Source organism: Bos taurus, chromosome X, assembly GCF_002263795.3.
Source record: "Bos taurus isolate L1 Dominette 01449 registration number 42190680 breed Hereford chromosome X, ARS-UCD2.0, whole genome shotgun sequence".
NCBI classification, from domain to species: Eukaryota; Metazoa; Chordata; class Mammalia; order Artiodactyla; family Bovidae; genus Bos; species Bos taurus.
In genome coordinates, this window is record NC_037357.1 from 41,631,833 (window position 1) to 41,654,620 (window position 22,788).

At 35.9% G+C, this 22,788-nt stretch overlaps 1 pseudogene; it reads left to right on the top strand.

Moving 5' to 3' along the window:
• The first annotated feature begins 21,070 nt into the window (after positions 1-21,070).
• Positions 21,071-21,171, top strand: LOC112445228 (uncharacterized; annotated as a pseudogene).
• The last annotated feature ends 1,617 nt before the right edge of the window (positions 21,172-22,788 follow it).

The following is a 22,788-nucleotide window of genomic DNA, read 5'->3' on the forward strand; positions in this document are numbered from 1 at the left end:
CAGTGTGCAGGAGAGGCCATTGGATTAGAAAATTACTATAATTTAGAGTGATGAAAGAGATGGCAATACCAGACCACCTGACCTGCCTCTTGAGAAACCTGTATGCAGGTCAGGAAGCAACAGTTAGAAATGGACATGGAACAACAGACTGATTCTAAATAGGAAAAGGAATATGTCAAGGCTGTATATTGTCACCTTGCTTATTTAACTTATATGCAGAGTACATCATGAGAAACACTGGGCTGGAAGAAGCATAAACTGGAATCAAGATTGCTGGGAGAAATATCAATAACCTCAAATATGCAGATGATACCACCCTTATGGTAGAAAGTGAAGAGGAACTAAAGAGCCCCTTGATGAAAATTAAAAAGAGCAGAGTGAAAAGTTGGCTTAAAGCTCAACGTTCAGAAAACTGAAATCATGGCATCTGATCCCATCACTTCATGGCAAATCGATGGGGAAACAGTGGCTGACTTTATCTTTGTTGGCTTCAAAATCAGTGCAGATGGTGATTGCAGCCATGAAATTAAAAGGCACTTACTCCTTGGAAGGAAAGTTATGACCCATTTAGAGAGCGTATTCAGAAGCGGAGACATTACTTTGTCAACAAAGGTCCGTCTAGTCAAAGGTACGGTTTTTCCAGTAGTCATGTATGGATGTGAGAGTTGGACTATAAAGAAAGCTGAGTGCCGAAGAACTGATGCTTTTAACTGTGGTGCTGGAGAAGACTCTTGAGAGTCCCTTAGACTGCAAGGAGATCCAGCCAGTCCATCCTAAAGGATATCAGTCCTGGGTGTGCATTGGAAGGACTGATATTGAATCTGAAACCAATATTTTGGCCACCTGATGTGAAGACCTGATTCATTTGAAAAGACCCTGATGTTTGGAAAGATTGAAGGCAGGAGGAGAAGTGGACGACAGAGGATGAGATGGTTAGATGGTATCACCGACTCAGTGGACATGAGTTTGGGTAAACTATGGGAGTTGGTAATGGACAGGAAGGCCTGGCATGCTGCGGTTCATGGGGTCACAAAGAGTTGGAGACGACTGAGCGACTGAACTGAACTGAGAGTGATTAATAGGTTTCTGCCATCATCCCATTTATATTTCACTTGAATTCCTGGGAAATTATAATTATGAACCACTTGGATTATATTTTGAAAAAATAAACAGCTCCCCACCTATGAGCCTGACCTAAGCAAGTTAATGAGGATAACGGTGTTTTAACCTTCTTTCATTCTTGGCATACCCTAGGGAGAAATTGCAGATGATAGTGAAAAATTGCTACCAGTTTAGAAAGGAAGAAATGCAACTGAAGAAATCCAGCTGGAGCAGACTGCTTCATATTTAGCAAGAAAAGCACATTTTGGGTATATAAATGAAACAATGATAAGGAAACATGTAAATTAAAACTATTGATATTTTACCGTCGACTAACCTTAAGTGAGAACACAATATTAGAAAGAATAGATGGAAATAGATTTTAAAATAAATGGGAAGGTAGATTCAAATAATGTTAATCAAGTAAGCAATTTACTTTTTAAAACAAGATACAAGCATACTTTGTCTTATTTTAACTAAACATATAAATAATTTTGAATTTAAAATGTTACACGACTATAATTATAACAAATTATGGACAAAATATTTTTCAGGCAGAGGTACATCAATTTTAAAGGCTGCATTCAATTTTACAAGTTTGTCAAGCTTCTAGCCTCTGTAAATGATGAGACAAAATAAATAGAATAGATAAATCTAAGGATGTAATACATTAATATATGTCTTATCTTCCCAGTAAAATGTCTTTTGTTTGCATGCATATTTTCTACACTTTTACTTATGGAAGTGAGAGTCACTCAGCCATGTGTGATTCTTTGTGACCCCATGGCCTGTAGCCTACCACACGCCTCTGTCCATGGAATTCTCCAGGCAAGAATACTGGAGTGGGTAGCTATTCCTTTCTACAGGGGATCTTCCCAACCCTGGGGTTGAACCCAGGTCTCCTTCATTTCAGGCAGATTCTTTACTGTCTGAGCCACCAGGGAAGCCCCTCTCTTTATCATAGTGTTCAACATAACACAGGGAAGAATCTTTCCCTTATAACACATGAAGATGAATATTGAAAATACTAATTTCATTTTTTATTACTCCAAGGGGGGGGGGAAACTCTATGAACCTTATTTTCTCCATATAAAAAAATGGAGATGACAAAAGACCCCCTTGATCAAGTTTTTATGAGAATCAGATGACAAACATACTTATAAACATGTAAGGAGGTTTACAAAGTGAGATATTTTGGTAACTTCCTCATAGTCACCATCATTCTGATAAATCTGCCAGGGGTGAAAGGATGATCAAATTAATAATGATCTAGAATCATTCTGGAACAACAGAGTTTTCTATATTTTGGTCAATCACCTCTATATTATAAATCAAAAAAATAAATATATATATGTACATATTTACTTATTTATATTTTAGATTATGAGGTTATAACCATGTAAATCTGAAAGAATATTTCATTTCACTTAATAATAGTGAACCATAATATAATATTTATTATGAACCAGGTACCATTTAATGTGTTTTACATAAAATAACTCATCTAATTCTCTACATAACTCTCTGAGTTAGATACTGTTAATATCCTCATCTTACAGATGCAGCAACTTAGGCAAAGAGAAGTTGAGTAATTTGGTCCCTCAGTTAGTGGTTGGACTAGATTTGAAACAGAAATCTAAGATCTTGGTATCTGCCACTATGTGATTCTGCCTCATTTCAATATTGATTGAGCAAGTATTATATGAAGTATGCAGTGCCAGGAAATAGAGCTATAATGCTGTACAAGATAAACAACATCATTGACCTCATGGACCTTAAAATGCAGAGTAGAGAGACATTTACCAAATACCCAAATGTAAAACTTCAACTTTGACTAGTGATATAAAAGAGTAGTACAGCATGCTCCAAGAACAGGAGCATTTGACCTAGTCCAAGAGGTAACTGAATGATTCCATGAGGAGTCTCAAGCTGAAATATGAAAGATGAACAGAATAACTAGGTGAAGAATAAAGGGAAGAACATTTCAAAAGGAGGAAATAACATGTGCAAGAGCTTTGTTATGGGAAGGAATATGGCACCATAGAAGACTTGAAAGACCAATTCCACCAACTTGCAGAAATGTAGGAGTGAGCGGAGAAATAGGATGAGACAGTTGTAATAATCATCAGGGTCCAGATCAAGCCAGGCCTCATAGCATTTATTGAAACTTTTGATTAATGATTTTTAGAGCCATGTGAATCTATTGACATGTTAAAAAAGAGTTTACATGCTAAAATTTACATTTTTAAATGATTATTCTGGCAGTTGAATGTAAAATATTTTGTTCTTTCCAAGATGGTAGTTTAGCACAAAATGCTAGATATCTATCTCTCAAATTCCATTATCCACCAAGTTTGATCCTGAAGGAATTTCACAGATGAATATCCTAGAATATAGGAAGTATAAGGAAAAGTGAAAAAAAATTCTGGAGACACAAAAAGCTATTTTGAACTGGAGAGACAGTGCTGAAGATTGTGAAGAACAATAAATTTAACCTCAAGGATACATACAGGAATTTTCAATCAACAATTAAAGAATATATATTCTTCTCAAGCACATATTGGGCATTTTCAAAAATGGAACATGTACTAGGTAACAGAATATATTAATTTTCAATTAATTAATTTTCAGTACTTGATAACAAATCAGTGTTGGTTTAGCTATATTTTCATCTGGTGACTAAAGTAGGAAAGAAGTCACTTTCAAACCCCTTTTGAAAATTGGCATGTTCATTTCCTTATGGCTGTACAAATCATGACAACTTTCTTCAAAGCCAAAAAGAAAAGAGATTTTCTATAGGTTCAAGTCACTAACCTCTAGATCTTCTTGTAAGGACTCAACTTATTAGGTCAGGTCCACCCAGGATAATCTTCCTTTGATTAACTAACAGTCAAGTAATTAGGGATTTTAATTACATTCTCAAAATGTCATCATCCTTGCCTTATAAGGCTTATATGGCTCTTCCCTGGTGGCTCAGACAGTAAAAGCATCTGCCTACAATGCGGGAGACCCAGGTTGAATCCCCGGGTTGGGAAAAACCCTGGAGAAGGAAATGGCAATCCAGTCCAGTACTCTTGCCTGGAAAGTCCCATGGACAGAGGAGCCTGATAGTCTACAGTCCACAGGGTCACAAAGAGTCGAACACGACTGAGCAACTTCACTTGTACTTTCACTTTCACCTTATAAAATAAATGAATCAGGTAGCAATAACCCATCACCTTGGCCATAGACTGTTGGTTTGAAGTTACAGGTACCATCCACATTTAAATGGAATTGATCATACGAGAGCATGACTCACTGCAGTTACCAAAGATGTGTCTGTAAGATACAATTGAAACAAAAACTTGTAAGAACAGATAATATGAAGACTATATTTTGATTCCTAACAGAAACAAGGTAGAAGTTAGTAACAATAAGACAAATTTAAATATCTATTATAAATATAAAACATTTAAGTCTAATTCACAGGACAAAAGAAAACACTTAAAACTGAATGATAATGAAGCATTATATATCAAAGTGATGGAATTGAGAAACTTTAAATCAGACACAATACAAAGACTGCCACTATCACTGATTTTATTCTATTACATTATAATGGAGATATAACCAGCAAAACTGAAAAGGAACAATTAAGTCATAAGGATTAAAAAGGAGGTAAATTGCCATTATTTGCACATGAAATAGTTGTCTACATAGAAATCCCAAAGTACACTACAGAAAAAATATTAAAATGAATAGAAGGGCAGCATTGGGCAGCTAGAAATCAATATTCAAAAGTCAAATGACATTTTATAAACCACAAATAACTAGGATCATTAAAAATTATAACAGCATCAAAAATGATCATTCCCTAAATATGTATCTAAAGACATTGATCATCTCTATAGGGAAAATAATAAAATTACATTGATATATTAAGGAAGACTTACATAGAAAGAGAGATATACCTGTTCAGGATAGAAGGTGATATAATAATGGTAGCACTTTTCCTTAATCTACAGATTTAGTGCAATTCCATCAAAATTTCAACAGTTTTTCATGCAGGTTGATAAGCTAGTCATAGGATTTTGTGGAAAATTATTCTAAAATTAGCTAAGATACTTCTGAGAAAAACAGCAGATTTGCTCTACCACTGCTTGGAATTATTATGAATAGAGTAGGGAAAGGGATCCAATGTTTTTCAAACTGAAGGGTTTGACACATTATCCCACTTTCACCATAATGATATATGTCTGTGGCAAATAATCTGATGAGAAAGAATCCAGTAGAAAGAATCCATAAATTTTCACATCATTTGTGGATCTAAATGTAGAGACTGATGGCTACAGTGTTTTTCTGGTTGTTGATCTTGTATCAATAAGGAACTTTTTTCATATGACCTAGATTCCCTGTTTTTTAATATATATATATGTACACATACATATATGGCATAAATATCATAAATGTATCTATAGCATATATATGGTATATAATTATATACTATATAATATATACTATAATTATGTAATATGTATAATTATAAAATTTTAAATAATTGTATTCATATATACACACACATGCACATACATATATACATAATATACATGTGAGTTATTCACTTAGTCATGCCCAACTCTTTGGGACCCAATGAACTGTAGCCCACCAGGCTCTTCTGGCCATGGGATTCTCCAGGCAAGAATACTGTAATGGGTTTCCATGTCCTTCTTCAGGGGATCTTCCCAACCCAGGGATCAAACCCAGGTCTCCTGCATTGCAGGCGGATGCTTTACCATCTTAGCTACTAGGGAACCCCATAATATAAATATGTTATGTATATAATTATATATTTTATATATACATGCACATATACATAATATATATTAATATAATGCAATTATTAAAATATTTTATAATTATACCATAATATATAATTATATACCATATATATGCTATAGATATATTTATACTGTATATGCTATATATAAGTCATAGATAAATAGATATAGATATATATAGATATAAAAACAAAAGGCATTTAGGTCACATAAAAAGAGTTCCTAATTGACATAACCAGATCAACAACCAGAAAAACACTTGCAACCACCAGTTCCTACACTTATACCCACTGATGATATGAAAGCTTATGGACTCTTTCTACTGGGTTGTCAGGTTATCTGCCACAAACAAGGGGTGCCTAACAATGAATTTCCTTTATTTTTTATACAAAAGTTAGGCAATCACCCTCTGTTCTCCCTCCTTCCCCCCAAAAACAGTGAAAAACCCCTTTGCTTGCTTAAGATTAAATGGAAAGTATCCTTGGTTCTTACCCTCACCTTCTGGAATATAAATGCATCTTTCCAAGTGCTAAATAAGCCTCAATTGTCTATTTTAAAACAGAAACATTGCAAGTTCTGGGCTTCAACCCTTTGGCATGTAAATACCAAGGGAGACAGAGTTCTAGTCTTCCTGGAACTTTGGGACTTATCCTAGGAGTCTAATCAGGACTGTAACTATTAGACCCTCTCTGGAAGAGATGGAGACATTTTATTGTTCCTTTGGGTCAAAGCAATTAACAGGGACAAATAGCTCCAATCTTATTCTTGTGTATGTGAAAAGCAAAATGGTCCTAGGAGAAATTAAGACAAATATTTTCTATCTTTATGTTTTTATGTCTCAGGAGGTTAAGGCTTTTTAACAGGAGAAGTGAGAACTCTAGAAAACTTTATTTCCTCACATCCACACATATATAAAAATTTGATATGTCAAATATAGCATAGTAGATAAATAGGGAAAGACTATTCAATAAAAGCAGGTGGAGAAAACGTTTATTCATAGGGAAAAACTGAATTTGGACCATTACACCATTAAAAATTAAATTTATGTAAGAAATTAAAAACCTTACATATAACAATAAAATGGTATAATGTTTAATGGGAAATATAGGTGAATATATTCCTGACTTAGGGGTAGAGACGAACTTCTAAAGAAAAAAAAATTTTTTTATGACATGATAAATTTGACTATATTAAAAGCAAAACTTCTGTCCACTTAGCAAATCTTTTAGGAGAGTAAAAACACAACATACACACACACACACACACACACACACACACACGAAAGAAAAGCAAAAAAATCACAAGCCATAGACTGGGAGAAAAAAAATGTATTAGAGCACATATAAACAAGAAAGAATAGTAACTGAAAAATATGAATATCATGTAAATCAATAAGAAGACACTAAATATACTCATAGAAAAATCAGCGAAAAAAGAGATATTTCAAGTGAAGGAAACATTTACAACCAATAGAAAGAGATCCTCTATTCCATTGACAATTAAGAAAATACACATAAAACTACAATGAGAAAACCCTATACTCTTTCAATTGGCAAAAATGTAACATTCGAATCAGTTCTAATGAGGTGGATGAAACTGGAGCCTATTATACCGAGTGAAGTAAGCCAGAAAGAAAAACACCAATACAGTATACTAAAGCATATATATGGGATTTAGAAAGATGGTAATGACAACCCTGTACGCGAGATAGTAAAGGAGACACATGTATAGAACAGTCTTTTGGACTCTGTGGGAGAGGGAGAGGGTGGGATGATTTGGGAGAATGGCATTGAAACATGTATATTATCATATATGAAGCGAATTGCCAGTCCAGGTTAAATGCATGATACTGGATGCTTGGGGCTGGCGCACTGAAACGACCCACAGGGATGGTATGGGGAGGGTGGAGGGAGGGGGTTTCAGGATGGGGAACACATGCATAGCTGTGGCGGATTCATGTTGATGTATGGCAAAACCAATACAATATTGTAAAGTAATTAACCTCCAATTAAACAAATTTATATTTTAAAAAATATAAAGTAGCAGCACGAAAAAATGTAATAAAATAAAACAAAAAGTATTCAATAAAAATAAATCAGGACAAGGCCAAGATTTAGAGACAGAGTGAATCAATAGGCTATATATTTCTGGTGGGAGAACATTTTCTTAATACAACCTTTTTGGAAAATAATTTTCATTATATTAGTTACATGTACAAAATATATGCTTGCAAATGTATACCATAAGACATGTAAAAACAGAAATATTAACAACAGTAAACAAAGCTGGAGCAACTTGAATGACAGCATATGGGGAGAAAATAAACAGGGATTATTCATTCAGTTCAGTAGCTCAGTCATGTCTGACTCTTTGCAAACCCATGGAGTGCACCATGCCAGGCTTCCCTGTCCATCACCAACACAGAAAACTTGCTCAAACTCATGTCCACCGACTTGGTGATGCCATCCAACCATCTCATCGGCTATCATCCCCTTCTCCTCCTGCTTTAAATATTTTCCGGCATCCGGATCTTTTCCAAGGAGTGAGTTCTTCACATCAGGTGGCCAAAGTATTGGAGTTTCAGCTTCAGCATCAGCCCTAATGAACACCCTGGACTGATTTCCTTTAGGATTCATTGGCTTGATCTCCTTGCAGTCCAAGGGACTACTCAAGAGTCTTCTCAAACACCACAGTTCAAAGGAATCAATTATTTGGTGCTCATCTTTCTTTATAGTCCAATTCTCACATCCATACATGACTACTGGAAAAACCATAGTTTTGACTAGACAGACCTTTGTTGGCAAAGTAGTGTCTCTGTTTTTTAATATGCTGTCTAGGTTGGTCATAGTTTTTCTTCCAAGGAACAAGCATCTTTTAATTTCATGGCTGCAGTCATTATCTGCAGTAATTTTGTAGCCACTGCCCCCCCAAATAAAGCCTGTCACCGTTTCCATTATTTCACCACCTATTTTCTATGAAGTTATGGGACTGGATGCCATGATCTTAGTTTTTTTAATGTCGAGTTTTAAGCCAAGTTTTTCACTCTCCTCTTTCACTTTCATCAAGAAGCTCTTTAGTTCTTTGCTTTCTGCCATAAGGGTGGTGTCATCTGAGTATCTGAGTTTATTGTTATTTCTCCTGTCAATCTTGATTACAGCTTGTGCTTCAACCAGCCCAGCATTTCACATGAGGTAGTCTCTATAAAAGTTAAATAAACAGGATGACAATATACAACCTTGATGTACTCTTTTCCCAATTTGGAACCAGTCTATTGTTCCATGTTTGGTTCTAACTGTTGCTTCTTGACCACCATACAAATTTCTCAGGAGACAGGTCAGGTGGTCTGGTATTCCCATCTCTTTAAGAATTTTCCAGTTTGTTGTGATCTGCACAGTCAAAGGCTTTGGTGTTATAAATAAAGCAGAAATAGATGTTTTTTTCTGGAACTCTCTTGATTTTTCAGTGATCCAGTGGATGTTGGGAGTTTGATCTCTGGTTCCTCTGCCTTTTCTAAAACCAGCTTGGACATCTGGAAGTTCATAGTTGACATATTGTTGAAGCCTGGCCTGGAGAATTTTGAGCATTGCTTTGCTAGCCTGTGAGATGAGTGCAATTGTGTGGTTGTTTGAACATTCTTTGGCATTTCCTTTATTTGGAATTGGAATGAAAACTGATCTTTTCCAGTCCTGTGGTCACAGTTGAGTTTTCCACATTGGCAGACATATTGAGTGCAGCACTTTAACAGCATCATCTTTTAGGATTTTAAATAGCTCAACTGGAATTCCATCACCTCCACTAGCTTTGTTTATGGTGATGCTTCCTAAGGCCCACTTGGCTTCACATACCAGGATGTCTGGCTCTTGGTGAGTGATCACATCATTGTGGTTTTCTGGGTCATGAAGATATTTTTTGTATAGTTCTTCTGTCTTCTTGCCATCTCTTCCTAATATCTTCAACTTTTGTTAGGTCCATAGCATTTCTTTTCTTTATTGTGTCCATCTTTGTATGAAATGTTCCCTTGGTATCTCTTATTTTCTTCAAGATATCTCTAGTCTTTCCCATTCCTTTGTTTTCCTCTATTTCTTTGCATTGATCACTGAGGAAGGTTTTCTTATCTCTCTTTGCTATTCTTGGAACTCTGTACTCAAGTGGGTATATATTTCCTTTTCTCCATTGCTTTTAGCTTCTCTTTTTTCTCAGCTATATTTGTAAGGCCTCCTCAGACAACCATTTTGCCTTTTTGCATTTATTTTTCTTGGGGATGGTTTTGACCTATCTCTTGTACAATGTCACGATCCTCCTCCCATAGTTCTTCAGGTACTCTGTGTATCAGATCTAATCCCTTGAATCTATTTGTCACTTCCACTGTATAATCATAAGGGATTCGATTTAGGTCATGCCTGAATGGTCTAGTGGTTTTCCCTACTTTCTTCAATTTAAGTCTGTATTTGTCAATAAGGAGTTCATAATCTGACCCACAATTCAGCTCCCAGTCTTGTTTTTGCTAACTGTATAGAGCTTCTCCATCTTTGGCTACAAAGAATATAATCAATCTAATTTCAGTATTGACCATCTGGTGATGTCCATGTGTATTGTTCTCTTGTGTTATTATTCATAAGATGAATATTCTTATGAGATGGATTATTTATAAGATGCAATATTTTTCATCAGTCAAAAAGTATAAACTGCAGTTACTAGGGAGTGGAACTGAAGAACATTGTCAATATTTCCCAGATGTGACTACACCAAATAAGCACTTCTGTATGAAAATTCAGTCTTGCTCCATGATAACTTTGAAATTGGTTATATAATTTAAAAAAATAAAAATAAAACAATATCATTCTATAGAACACTTAAGGAATGTAATATTATTTGTGAACTAAACATAACACAATATATGGAACAACAAGTAGACCTGAGGAATGTAAAAAGGAAGAGGTTAACAAAGTAAAAGAAAAAATAAAGTAGGAAACAGAGAAAGAGTAATAGTTTTGTCTTTAAAAAACATAGTGAAAACATGAAATCAAGAAAAGCAAAGATTAAACACGATCATATAACTTGAGAAAAAGGATAAAATTACAAAAATATAGGAATGATACATGAAAGATAATGTTAACATATTAGCAAGTTTTAATGAAATAAACCAAAGGCCCTAAATATGTGGAAACCTGAATGTTTAATAACTATCGAGAAAAAAAGAATGATAACCATCTCCAATTTCCCAAATATTTCCTAACTTAGATTGTTTAAAGTGTAAGATGTATTATATCTCCAATGAAAAATTATACGACTCAAAGTATTATGAAGCATATGAAACAATGTAAAATTTAGTAGCACAATCCTGATATTCAAACTTTTCAAATAAAATCCAAATAAAAAGGAAGTAAGAAAAGAAAACCAAGGATAAAACTTCACTACGAATATGTATAATATAAAAACCTAAATAAGATATTATCAATTTAAATCCATCATTAACTCAAAGTATAATCACAACGATAATGGCTGAGTTACAAAGTTATATGATTTTCACAGAACATGCAGAATCAGTTATTCCTGCCTGCTGCCTTCAAGCTCCTTGTATTGAGCTTAGATCAGGAGTCAGATTTCCTTCTCATTTATTTTTAATTGTCTCTCAGGGGCTCCCATCATATTTCTTTTTTTTTTTAATTTAATTTTATTTTTTAACTTTACAATATTGTATTGATTTTGCCATATATCAACATGAATCCACCACAGGAATACACATGCTCCCCATCCTGAACACTCCTCCCTCCTCCCTCCCCATAGCATCCCTCTGGGTCATCCCAGTGCACCAGCCCCAAGCATCCAGTATCATGCATTTAACCTGGACTGGTGACTCGTTTCATATATGATATTATACATGTTTCAATGCCATTCTCCCAAATCATCCCACCCTCTCCCTCTCCCACAGAGTCCAAAAGACTGTTCTATACATCTGTGTCTCTTTTGCTGTCTCGTATACAGGGTTATCTTTGCCATCTTTCTAAATTTCATATACATGTGTTAGTATACTGTATTGGTGTTTTTCTTTCTGGCTTACTTCACTCTGTATAATAGGCTCCAGTTTCATCCACCTCATTAGAAATGACTGTATTCTTTTTTTTTTTATTCAATTTTAATTTAAAAAAAATTATACATGTGTTCCCCATCCTGAACCCTCCTCCCTCCTCCCTCCCCATACCATCCCTCTGGGTCATCCCAGTGCACCAGCCCCAAGCATCCAGTATCATGCATTTAACCTGGACTGGTGACTCGTTTCATATATGATATTATACATGTTTCAATGCCATTCTCCCAAATCTTCCCACCCTCTTCCTCTCCCACAGAGTCCATAAGTCTGTTCTATACATCAGTGTCTCTTTTGCTGTCTCGTATACAGGGTTATCATTACCATCTTTCTAAATTCCATATATATGCGTTAGTATACTGTATTGGTGTTTGTCCTTCTGGCTTACTTCACTCTGTATAATAGGCTCCAGTTTCATCCACCTCATTAGAACTGATTCAAATGTATTCTTTTTAATGGCTGAGTAATACTCCATTGTGTATATGTACCACAGCTTTCTTATCCATTCATCTGCTGATGGGCATCTAGGTTGTTTTCATGTCCTGGCTATTATAAACAGTGCTGTGATGAACATTGGGGTACACGTGTCTCTTTCAGTTCTGGTTTCCTCAGTGTGTATGCCCAGCAGTGGGATTGCTGGATCATAAGGCAGTTCTATTTCCAGTTTTTTAAGGAATCTCCACACTGTTCTCCATAGTGGCTGTACTAGTTTGCATTCCCCCAAACGGTGTAAGAGGGTTCCCTTTTCTCCACATCCTCTCCAGCATTTATTGCTTGTAGACTTTTGGATAGCAGCCAATCTGACGGGCGTGAAATGGTACCTCATTGTGGTTTTGATTTGCATTTCTCTGATAATGAGTGATGTTGAGCATCTTTTCATGTGTTTGTTAGCCATCTGTATGTCTTCTTTGGAGAAATGTCTATTTAGTTCTTTGGCCCATTTTTTGATTGGGTCATTTATTTTTCTGGAATTGAGCTGTAGGAGTTGCTTGTATATTTTTGAGATTAGTTGTTTGTCAGTTGCTTCATTTGCTATTATTTTCTCCCATTCTGAAGGCTGTCTTTTCCACCTTGCTTATAGTTTCCTTTGTTGTGCAGAAGCTTTTAAGTTTAATTAGGTCCCGTTTGTGTATTTTTCCTTTTATTTCCAATATTCTGGGAAGTAGGTCATAGAGAATCTTGCTGTGATTTTTGTCAGAGAGGATTTTGCCTATGATTTCCTCTAGGAGTTTTATCGTTTCTGGTCTTACTTTTAGATCTTTAATCCTTTTTGCATTTATTTTTGTGTATGGTGTTAGAAAGTGTTCTAGTTTCATTCTTTTACAAGTGGTTGACCAGTTTTCCCAGTACCACTGGTTAAAGAGATTGTCTTTTCTCCATTGTATATTCTTGCCTTCTTCGTCAAAGATAAGGTGTCCATAGGTGCGTGGATTTATCTCTGGGCTTTCTATTTTGTTCCATTGATCTATATTTCTGTCTTTGTGCCAGTACCATACTGTCTTGATGAATGTGGCTTTGTAGTAGAGCCTGAAGTCAGGCAGGTTGATTCCTCCAGTTCCATTCTTCTTTCTTAAGATAGCTTTGGCTATTCGAAGTTTTTTGTATTTCCATATGAATTGTGAAATTATTTGTTCTAGCTCTGTGAAGAATACCGTTGGTAGCTTGATAGAGATTGCATTGAATCTATAAATTGCTTTGGGTAGTATACTCATTTTCACTATATTGATTCTTCCAATCCATGAACATGGTATATTTCTCCATCTATTAGTGTCCTCTTTGATTTCTTTCACCAGTGTTTTATAGTTTTCTATATATAGGTCTTTAGTTTCTTTAGGTAGATATATTCCTAAGTATTTTATTCTTTCCGTTGCAATGATGAATGGAATTGTTTCCTTAATTTCTCTTTCTATTTTCTCATTATTAGTGTATAGGAATGCAAGGGATTTCTGTGTGCTGATTTTATATCCTGCAACTTTACTATATTGATTAATTAGTTCTAGTAGTTTTCCGGTGGAGTCTTTAGGGTTTTCTATGTATAGGATCATGTCATCTGCAAACAGTGAGAGTTTTACTTCTTCTTTTCCAATTTGGATTCCTTTTATTTCTTTTTCTGCCCTGATTGCTGTGGCCAAAACTTCCAAAACTATGTTGAATAGTTATGGTGAAAGTGGGCACCCTTGTCTTGTTCCTGACTTTAGGGGAAATGCTTTCAATTTTTCACCACTGAGGATAATGTTTGCTGTGGGTTTGTCATATATATAGCTTTTATTATGATGAGGTATGTTCCTTCTATTCCTGCTTTCTGGAGAGTTTTTATGATAAATGGATGTTGAATTTTGTCAAAGGCTTTCTCTGAAAAGTCATTAAAGCACATATAGGTTAGTGGTGTGAGAACAGATGGCATGAGACACGATGGTAACTGTCTGCAGCTCGGACAGTTCCCATCGTATTTCATGCCCTCTGTTCTCATACCACTCCCCTATATGTGTTTTAATGACTCTCAGTTTCAAAGAAAAATAACTGGGATCCAAATTCATTTTCTCTTAGAGGACCCCTTGTCAATATCAGTTACAGACAGATATGTGTAGGAAGCAATCATCCCCATCCCACGGTTGCCAAAAGCAAAATTCACAAGGAAATTTGGAATAGAGGCTACACATATCATCATATATTACCAAGCCAAAAATACTGTTACATGTAAAATGATCTTGTAATACTTTTACAAACAGAAAAATAAATGATGAATGTATAAAGCAACATTAAATTTTGTATGCTGATTTTGAAAAAAAAGTAGCTTTGTTTTCTTGTGACTAATTTTATAAGCCCTCAATTTTTTTATTTATAAAATTTTAATTTAATTACTCTGAAATAAAATTACTAGTTATCATTATTCTTTTCATGGAAGTTTTAAAATCTATCAGTTCCAATCCTCTCACTGGATTGCATTACATGTCTCATTATCTATTTCTTAATATTTTTTGTATGGTATAGGGATTATAAATAGCTTTCTTCAGAGTTTAATCTTTGCATTCCAAAAAGAGCTCTTATAAAAGAAAAATCTTAACTTTCAAGACCTTTTTATCCCCCTTGTACTATAAGAGTCTGTTTTTGGAACTCAAGGCTACAAATTTGACTCTACGATCTCTGAGGTCTTCTGTGATCTCAGACACTATTCTCCAGAAAAGCAGGCAGTATACAGTTAGCAAAAAATGCCTCCTGGTATAGGAAGAATAATACTGCAATTATATTATTGATGGAGTATTTTTCTTAATTTAGTTTTATATTCCTTGATCTCAGACTCAAGAACATTGTAACAGACTGATCCCTTGGAGACAATGTTCCCTTCCTTTCTCTCATTTCATATTTCTGCCTATCCCCTTCTCCAAGATAATGCTAAATCTTGCTTTACTATATGAATGACAAAAGTAATGTGATTTAAACTGCAATGCTTAGTGGTAACTGAGAGTATTTCCTTTGTTTTTAAATGCTCATGTTTAAGGAAATGATATTTGGATTATGTATAGCTTCAATTTATTTACAATTTAACTCTGAACTCAATGTTCTTCTCTTCTCTATCCATGCACACTTTCCAATTCATTTCATTCAGTCTCATGGTTTTAAATGACATTTATGACTCAAAAATGCATAACTGCAGCCCTGATATTATGGATGTCTATTTAATATCTACTGTTAGATGTCTAAAAGGCATCTCATATTTAACACTACTGGTTAAGACTTCTAGGTATCAAAGTCTGAAGTAAAAATAAATATGATGGCATAATTTGAGAGGACAAATCCAGTTTAGTAAATGCAAGGAGTAAAAGGATAACGAAATGCAGTTTAGATTCATCAACAATGTTCACTTAATACACAGACATCTCAAGGTTTGCAAGATCATACCTCAGAGCAGCCCACAGTGGGAATAAAGACAGAGATTTACCTTCCAAGTCCTTTCTGTAGGGGGCATGAACATGTGCTTATGCATAACTGCATTCAAGAAAGGATTTGTTGACCCGCTGCTGGGAATGCTATAATGAGTCACACTCCAGCTATCACCTCCTTCAGAGAGCCATCTAATCCAATAGCACACATTTCCTGTGGCAGCTCACAACCAAAAGTGGATTACATAGGTAGAAAATTTAGGCCATATTGGTCTACTTCAGGACATTTCTAATGGGCTTTACATGCCTACCATAGGGTTAGCCAGTTTTGTTGAGTGTTTCTCACAGTTAAAATTCTCCCTCTATCTCATCTTACTTCTGTATCCTTCCATACAAGTGATAACCAACAATAAATATACAACATGCTAATGTAAGTATTTCTATGTTCCAACAAAGATTGACAATTTGATCTCTGGTTCCTCTGCCTTTTCTAAATCCAGGTTGTAAATCCAGGAAGTTCTCAATCCTTCAAGCTAGCTGAAGCCTAGCTTGAAGGATTTTGAGGATAACCTTGCTAGCATATGAAATGGGCATGCTTATATGGTAGTTTGAACATTATTTGGCATTGGTATTCTTTGGGATTGGAATGAAAACTAATATTTTCCAGTCCTGTGGCCACTGCTGTTTTCTAAATTTGCTGACCTGTTGAGTGTCACACTTTAACAGCATAATAACTTAGGATGTCAAATAGCTCAGATGGGACTCCATCACCTCCAATAGTTTTTTTTTTTTTGTAGTAATGCTTCCTAAAGCCCATTTAAATTAACACTCCAGTATGTCTGGCTCTAGGGGAATGATCACACCATCCTAGTTACCCGGGTCAGTAAGATCTTTTTTTAAAAGTTCTTCCATGTATTCTTGCCACCTTTTCTTAATCTTTTCTGCTTCTGTTAGGTCCTTACCGTTTCTGTCCTTTATTGTGCCCATCTTTGCATGAAATATTCCTTTGGTATCCCCAGTTTTCTTGAAGAAGTCTTTAGTCCTTAGAATTATGTTGTTTTCCTCTATTTATTTTTATTGTTCACTTAGGAAGGCTTTCTTATCTCTCCTTGTGATTCTCAGGAAATCTGCATTCAGCAAGATGTGTCTTTCTCTTTCTCCTTTGCCTTTTGCTTCTCCTCTTTCCTCAGTTATTTGTAAGGCCTCCTCAGACTACCATTTTGCTATTCTTGCATTTCTTTTTCTTTGAGAAGGTTTAGGTCACTGCCTCCTGTACAATGTTATGAACCTCTGTCCATAGTTCTTCAGGCACTCTATCTACCAGATACAATCCCTTTAATCTATTCTTTACCTCTGCTGCTGTATGATCATAAGGGATTTGATTTAGGTCATACCTGAATGACCTAGTGATGTTTCCTATTTTCTCCAATTTGAGCCTGGAGTTTTCAAAAAGGAGCTGATAATCTGAGCTTCAGCCAAATCCAGGCTTTGTTTTTGTTGACTATATAAAGCTTGTCCATCTTCAGCTGCAAAGTACATAACCAATCTGATTTCAATATTAACCATCTGGTGATGTTCACGTGTAGAGTTGTCTCTTGTGTTGTTGAAAGAGGGTGTTTGCTATGACCAATGTGTTATCTAGGCAAAACTCTGTTAGCCTTTGCCCTGCTTCATTTTGTACTCTAAGGCCAAACTTGCCTGTTACTTCAGGTATATCTTGACTTCCTACTTTGTATTCCAATTCTCTATAATGCAAAGGACACCTTTTTTGGTATTTGTTCTAGAAGGTCTTGGAGGTCTTCATAGAACTGATCAACTTCAGCTTCTTCAGCACTAGTGGTTGGGGCATAGAATTGGATTACTGTGATGTTGAATGGTTTTCCTTGGAAATGAACTCAGATAATTCTGTCAATTTTGAGATTGCACCAAGTACTACATTTCAGGCTCTTTTCTGGCTATCAAGGCTGCTCTATTTCTTCTAAAGGATTATTGCCCACAGTAGTAGATATAATTATCATCTGAATTAAGTCCGTCCACTTTAGTTCAGTGATTCCAAAATGGTGACATTCACTCTTGCCATTTTCTATTTAACCACTTTCAATTTACCTTGCTTCATGGACCTAATATCCCAAGTTCCTATGAAATATTGGTCTTTACAGTATTGAACTTTACTTTCACCACTAGACATATCCACAACTGAGTGTCATTTCAGCTTTGGCCCAGCCTTTTCATTTTTTCTGGAGCTGTTCATTGGGTTCTCAAGGCAAGAATACTGGGGTGGTTTGCCATTCCCTTCTCCAGTGGACCACGTTTTGTCAGAACTACTTCTGCTTCATTGACTACCATAAAGCCTTTGATTGTGTGGATCACAATAAACTGCAGAAAATTTTTAAAAAGACAAAAATACCAGACCACCTTACCTGTGTCCTGCATGAAGGTCAAGAAGCAACAGTTAGAACCCAACATGGAACAATGGACTGGTTCAAAATTGAGAAAGGAGTATGTCAAAGCTGTATATTGTCGTCATGCTTATTTAACTTCTGTGCAGAGAACATCATGCAAAATACTGGGCTGGATGAATAGCAAGCTGGAATCAAGATTGCTGGGAGAAATATTAACAACCTCAGATATGCAGATGATACCATTCTAATGGCAGAAAGTAAAGAGGAACTAAAGAACTTTTGATGAGGTTGAAAGGGGAGACTTAAAAAGCGGGCTTGAAAGTCAACATTAAAAGAACTAAGATCATGGCATCCATTCCCATCACTTCAAATAGAAGGGAGAAAAGTAGAAGTAATGAAAGATTTTATTTTCTGTCCATATAGTCAAAGCTATCATTTTTCCAGTAGTCATGTACAGATGTGAGAGTTGGGCCATAAAGAAGGCTGAGCGCTGAAGAATTGATGCTTTCAAATTGTGATGCTAGAGAAGACTCTTGAGAGTCCTTTGTACAGCAAGGAGATAAAACCAGTCAATCCTATAGGAAATAAACCTTGACTATTCATTGGAAGGACCAATGCTGAAGCTTAAACTCCAGTACTCTTGCCACCTAATGTGAAGAGCTAACTCATTGGAAAAGACCCTAATGTTGGGGAAAATTGAGGGCAGGAGGAGAAATGGGGAACAGAGAATGAGATATTTAGATGGCATCATAAACTCAATGGAAATGAGTTTGAGCAAACACCAAGAGATAATGAAAGACAACAAATCTTGATGTGCTGCAGTACATGGGGTCTCAAAGAATTGGCCATGACTTAGAAACTGAACAACATCAATGTAAGTATTTGTATCCAGAAAAGTCAGCCTACAACATCATCTGTCTCTCATTTCTCATTAGTCAAAGTCCATTTGATAAACAGTTAATTCCCCAAACATATGATATATCATCTGACCCCTTGGTAGTTACTTAAGGGCAAAATAGCATTCTAGTTCACTGGGGACTGACAGAGTTTTAGCACTGATAGTCCTGCTTGCTCAAACCTGGGCAATGCATAATAAATTTGTCACTATACTCAGGAAGACAGATCCCACACTACCTGGTGTGGAATTTCATTTAAATTTAGACATGGAAGAGTAAGTAGCAACTTGATACAGTACAGTTACCAATCATAAGACAGAAATGAGGCAACTGAGGAAATCTGAAAAGGAGCATGCTTTGTTTGTCCAGTTCATTGTCCAGAATTGCACTAATTCATACATACTTTCCAAAATGCTCCTCTCATTCTTCCTTATGTTGGTATGCAACACTGTCATTCATTAGTTGCTGAAGGCAAGAACTTTGGACTTCTCTTTTTCTCACAATCAATATGTAGTCCATCCTCAAATCCAGATGGTTCTACCTTCAAAATATATCCAGGATCTTATCCCTCCTAACTTTTCCCATCACTATCACCATATAGAAGTTACCATGATTTTTTTCCTGGACTTCTGCAAGACACTGCTTGACTGGTCGTCTTGACTTTAGTTTTCCCAATTCAATTAGTTCTCTAAACATTAAGCAGATGATTGTTTAAACAAGCAGTTCCGATAATGTTAGTCCTCTACTTGAATTTCTCTGAATACTCACCTTCACCCTTAAAATCTACAGTCTTGAGAGAACAAGATGGTGGGATAGGAGGGCATGGAATTCACCTCCCTTCAATGAAAACATCAAAAATACATCCACATGTGAAGGAATTTTCACTGAATAAAACTGGAGACTGAGAGAAAGACTATTTTCTGTAATAGTCTCTAAGTAAGATTTACACTGAGTTTAGAAGGAAGGGAAGACAAGCAATAAATTTGGGGCCTGCACCTCTTTGACAGAACACAGAAGAGGAAAATGATTATACAGGCTTGAAGATTCTCTCTGGGGAATAAGAAGTTTGAGCCTCATATTAAGCAACCCAGTCCTGGAGTTGAACACTGATAGTACAAATCTCCTTAATTTGAAAACAAGTGGGACTGAGAGCAAGACTGTAAGAAACCTAGACACCACTTATAAAGGGTATATACACATTTGTATAATCCCAAAATAAGGAGGAGTAAGAAGATTGAAACTGCCCAGGATCATGGCTGACTCTTCCCCACTGCCCTGGTATGTGCCCCAGCCTGAGCTACATGCCAGCTCTGCCTCCTCCTGCTCCATGGTGAAGGAATATAGTGGCTGAGAGGAGTGTACAATTGTGAGGAAACAAGTGGCTCAGACTCAGAAAGTCATCTAAACAGGGCAGGGGGAACCAACAATTTCTGGTGCTTATTTTGGGAGTAGACTGGATATCTGGTGCCAGGACCACTGCAACCCATACTCAATCCATGCCAAGTACCTGTATCAGACCCTTTTACTCCAGCACTGCTCCCCTTTAGAGTGAGGGTGATGATACTGGGAGATGGAGGGCACACATTTAGAGGGAACAGAGCCAACATGGGCCAAAAGCTCAGGGCTTATGCTCCAGGAACATGGAATCCAACCCCTCTACCAATAGGATGGTGTTCGCCACTGAACAGAAGAGGTGCCCCAGGTCAAACTTGACCATGATTCTAGAAATTCCATCTCCAGCCTCACCTATCCCCAAATGGCAGCACACCTAGGGGAAATATATGACCCATGTTCACTTCAAATCCAGATTTCTCACTGAAGAAACTGTGAACAGACTGTATAGGGACACTCCCACACAAGGATACCACATCAAGATCATCATATGGTGCTCACTGTGGCAGCACATATACTAAAATTGGGACAATATAGATTAGCATGGCCCCTGTGCAAGAATGACTTGCAAATTTATAAGCATTCCATATTTTTTATTTGAAGAATCAGTATTGTCAAAATGACTATACAATCCAGAGCAATCTACAGGTTCAATGCAATCCAAATAAAATTACCAACGGCATTTTATAGAGAATTAGAATTTACAAATTTACAATTTGTATGGAAACACAAAAGACCATGAATAGCCAAAACAATCTTGAGAAAGAAAAACAGAACTGGAGAAATCAGGCTCCCTGACTTCAGACTATAGTTAGTACAAATCTACAGTAATCAATACAGTATAGTCCTGGCACAAAATGGAAATACAGATCAATAGAATATGATATAAAACACAGAGATAAACCCACACACCTATAGTTACCTAATCTGTGACAAAGGAGGCAAGAATACATGGTGAAGAAAAGACAGTATCTCCAATAACGTGTGCTATAAAACATTACAGCTCTATGTAAAAGGATGAAACAAGACTCCCTAATACCATACACAAAAATAAATTCAAAATGGATTCAAAACCTAAATATAAGGCTGGACACTCTAAAACTTTTAGAGTAAAACATAGGCAGAACACTCTCTGACAAACATCACAGTGTGATCTTTTTTGATCTTCCTCCTAGAGTAATGAAAATAAAAACAAAAATGTAAAAATGGGACCTAACTAGACTTAGGGCTTCCCTGGTGGCTCAGACAGTAAAGGTAAACTTAGGGCTTCTCTGGTGGCTCAGACAGTGAAGAGTAGGACACAATTGAGCAACTAAGCACAGCACAACTAAATTTAAAAACTTCTGCACAGCAAAAGAAACAATAAACAAAACAAAACAAACAAACAAACAAAAAAACAAACAGAGAATTAAAGAATATTTGCAAATGAAGCAACCAACAATGATTTAATCTCTAAAATATACAAACAGCTTATGTAACTCAATATCAAAGAAGCAAACAACTCAATAAAAATGAACAGAAGATCTAAATAGACATTTTTTTTTCCAAGAATACATACCGTTGGCCAAAATGCACATAAAAAACTATTCAACATCACTAAATATTAGAGAAATGCAAATCAAAACTACAGTGAGGTATCATCTCACACTAATCAGAATGGCCATCATCAAAAAATCTAGAAACAATAAATACTGGAGAGAGTGTGAGAAAAGTGAACCCTTTTGCACTGTTGGAAGGAATGTATTTAAATAGCTAAAACCATTGTGAAGAACTATGGGGGCTCCTTAAGAAACTAAAAATAGAGCTACTGTATGATCCAGCAATCCCACTCCTGGGCCTATATCCAGATAAAACCATAATCTGAAAAGATTTATACGCCACAATGTTCACTGTAGCACTATGAACACAGAAAGAACCTAAATGTCTATCAACAAGTAATGGATAAAGAATATGTGGTACATATATGCAATGGAATATTAGCCATAAACAAGAACAAAATAATGTCATTTGCAACAACATGGATGGACCTAGAGATTGTCATACTGAGTGTATTAACTCAGACAGTGAAAAACAAACATCATATGATATTGTTTATATGTGGAATCTAAAAACAAAGTGGAACAAATTAACTTATTTACAAAACATATCTAGAGTCACAGATGTAGAAAACAACTTACAGTTGCTGGGGGGTGAGTGTAGAGGAGGATTAAA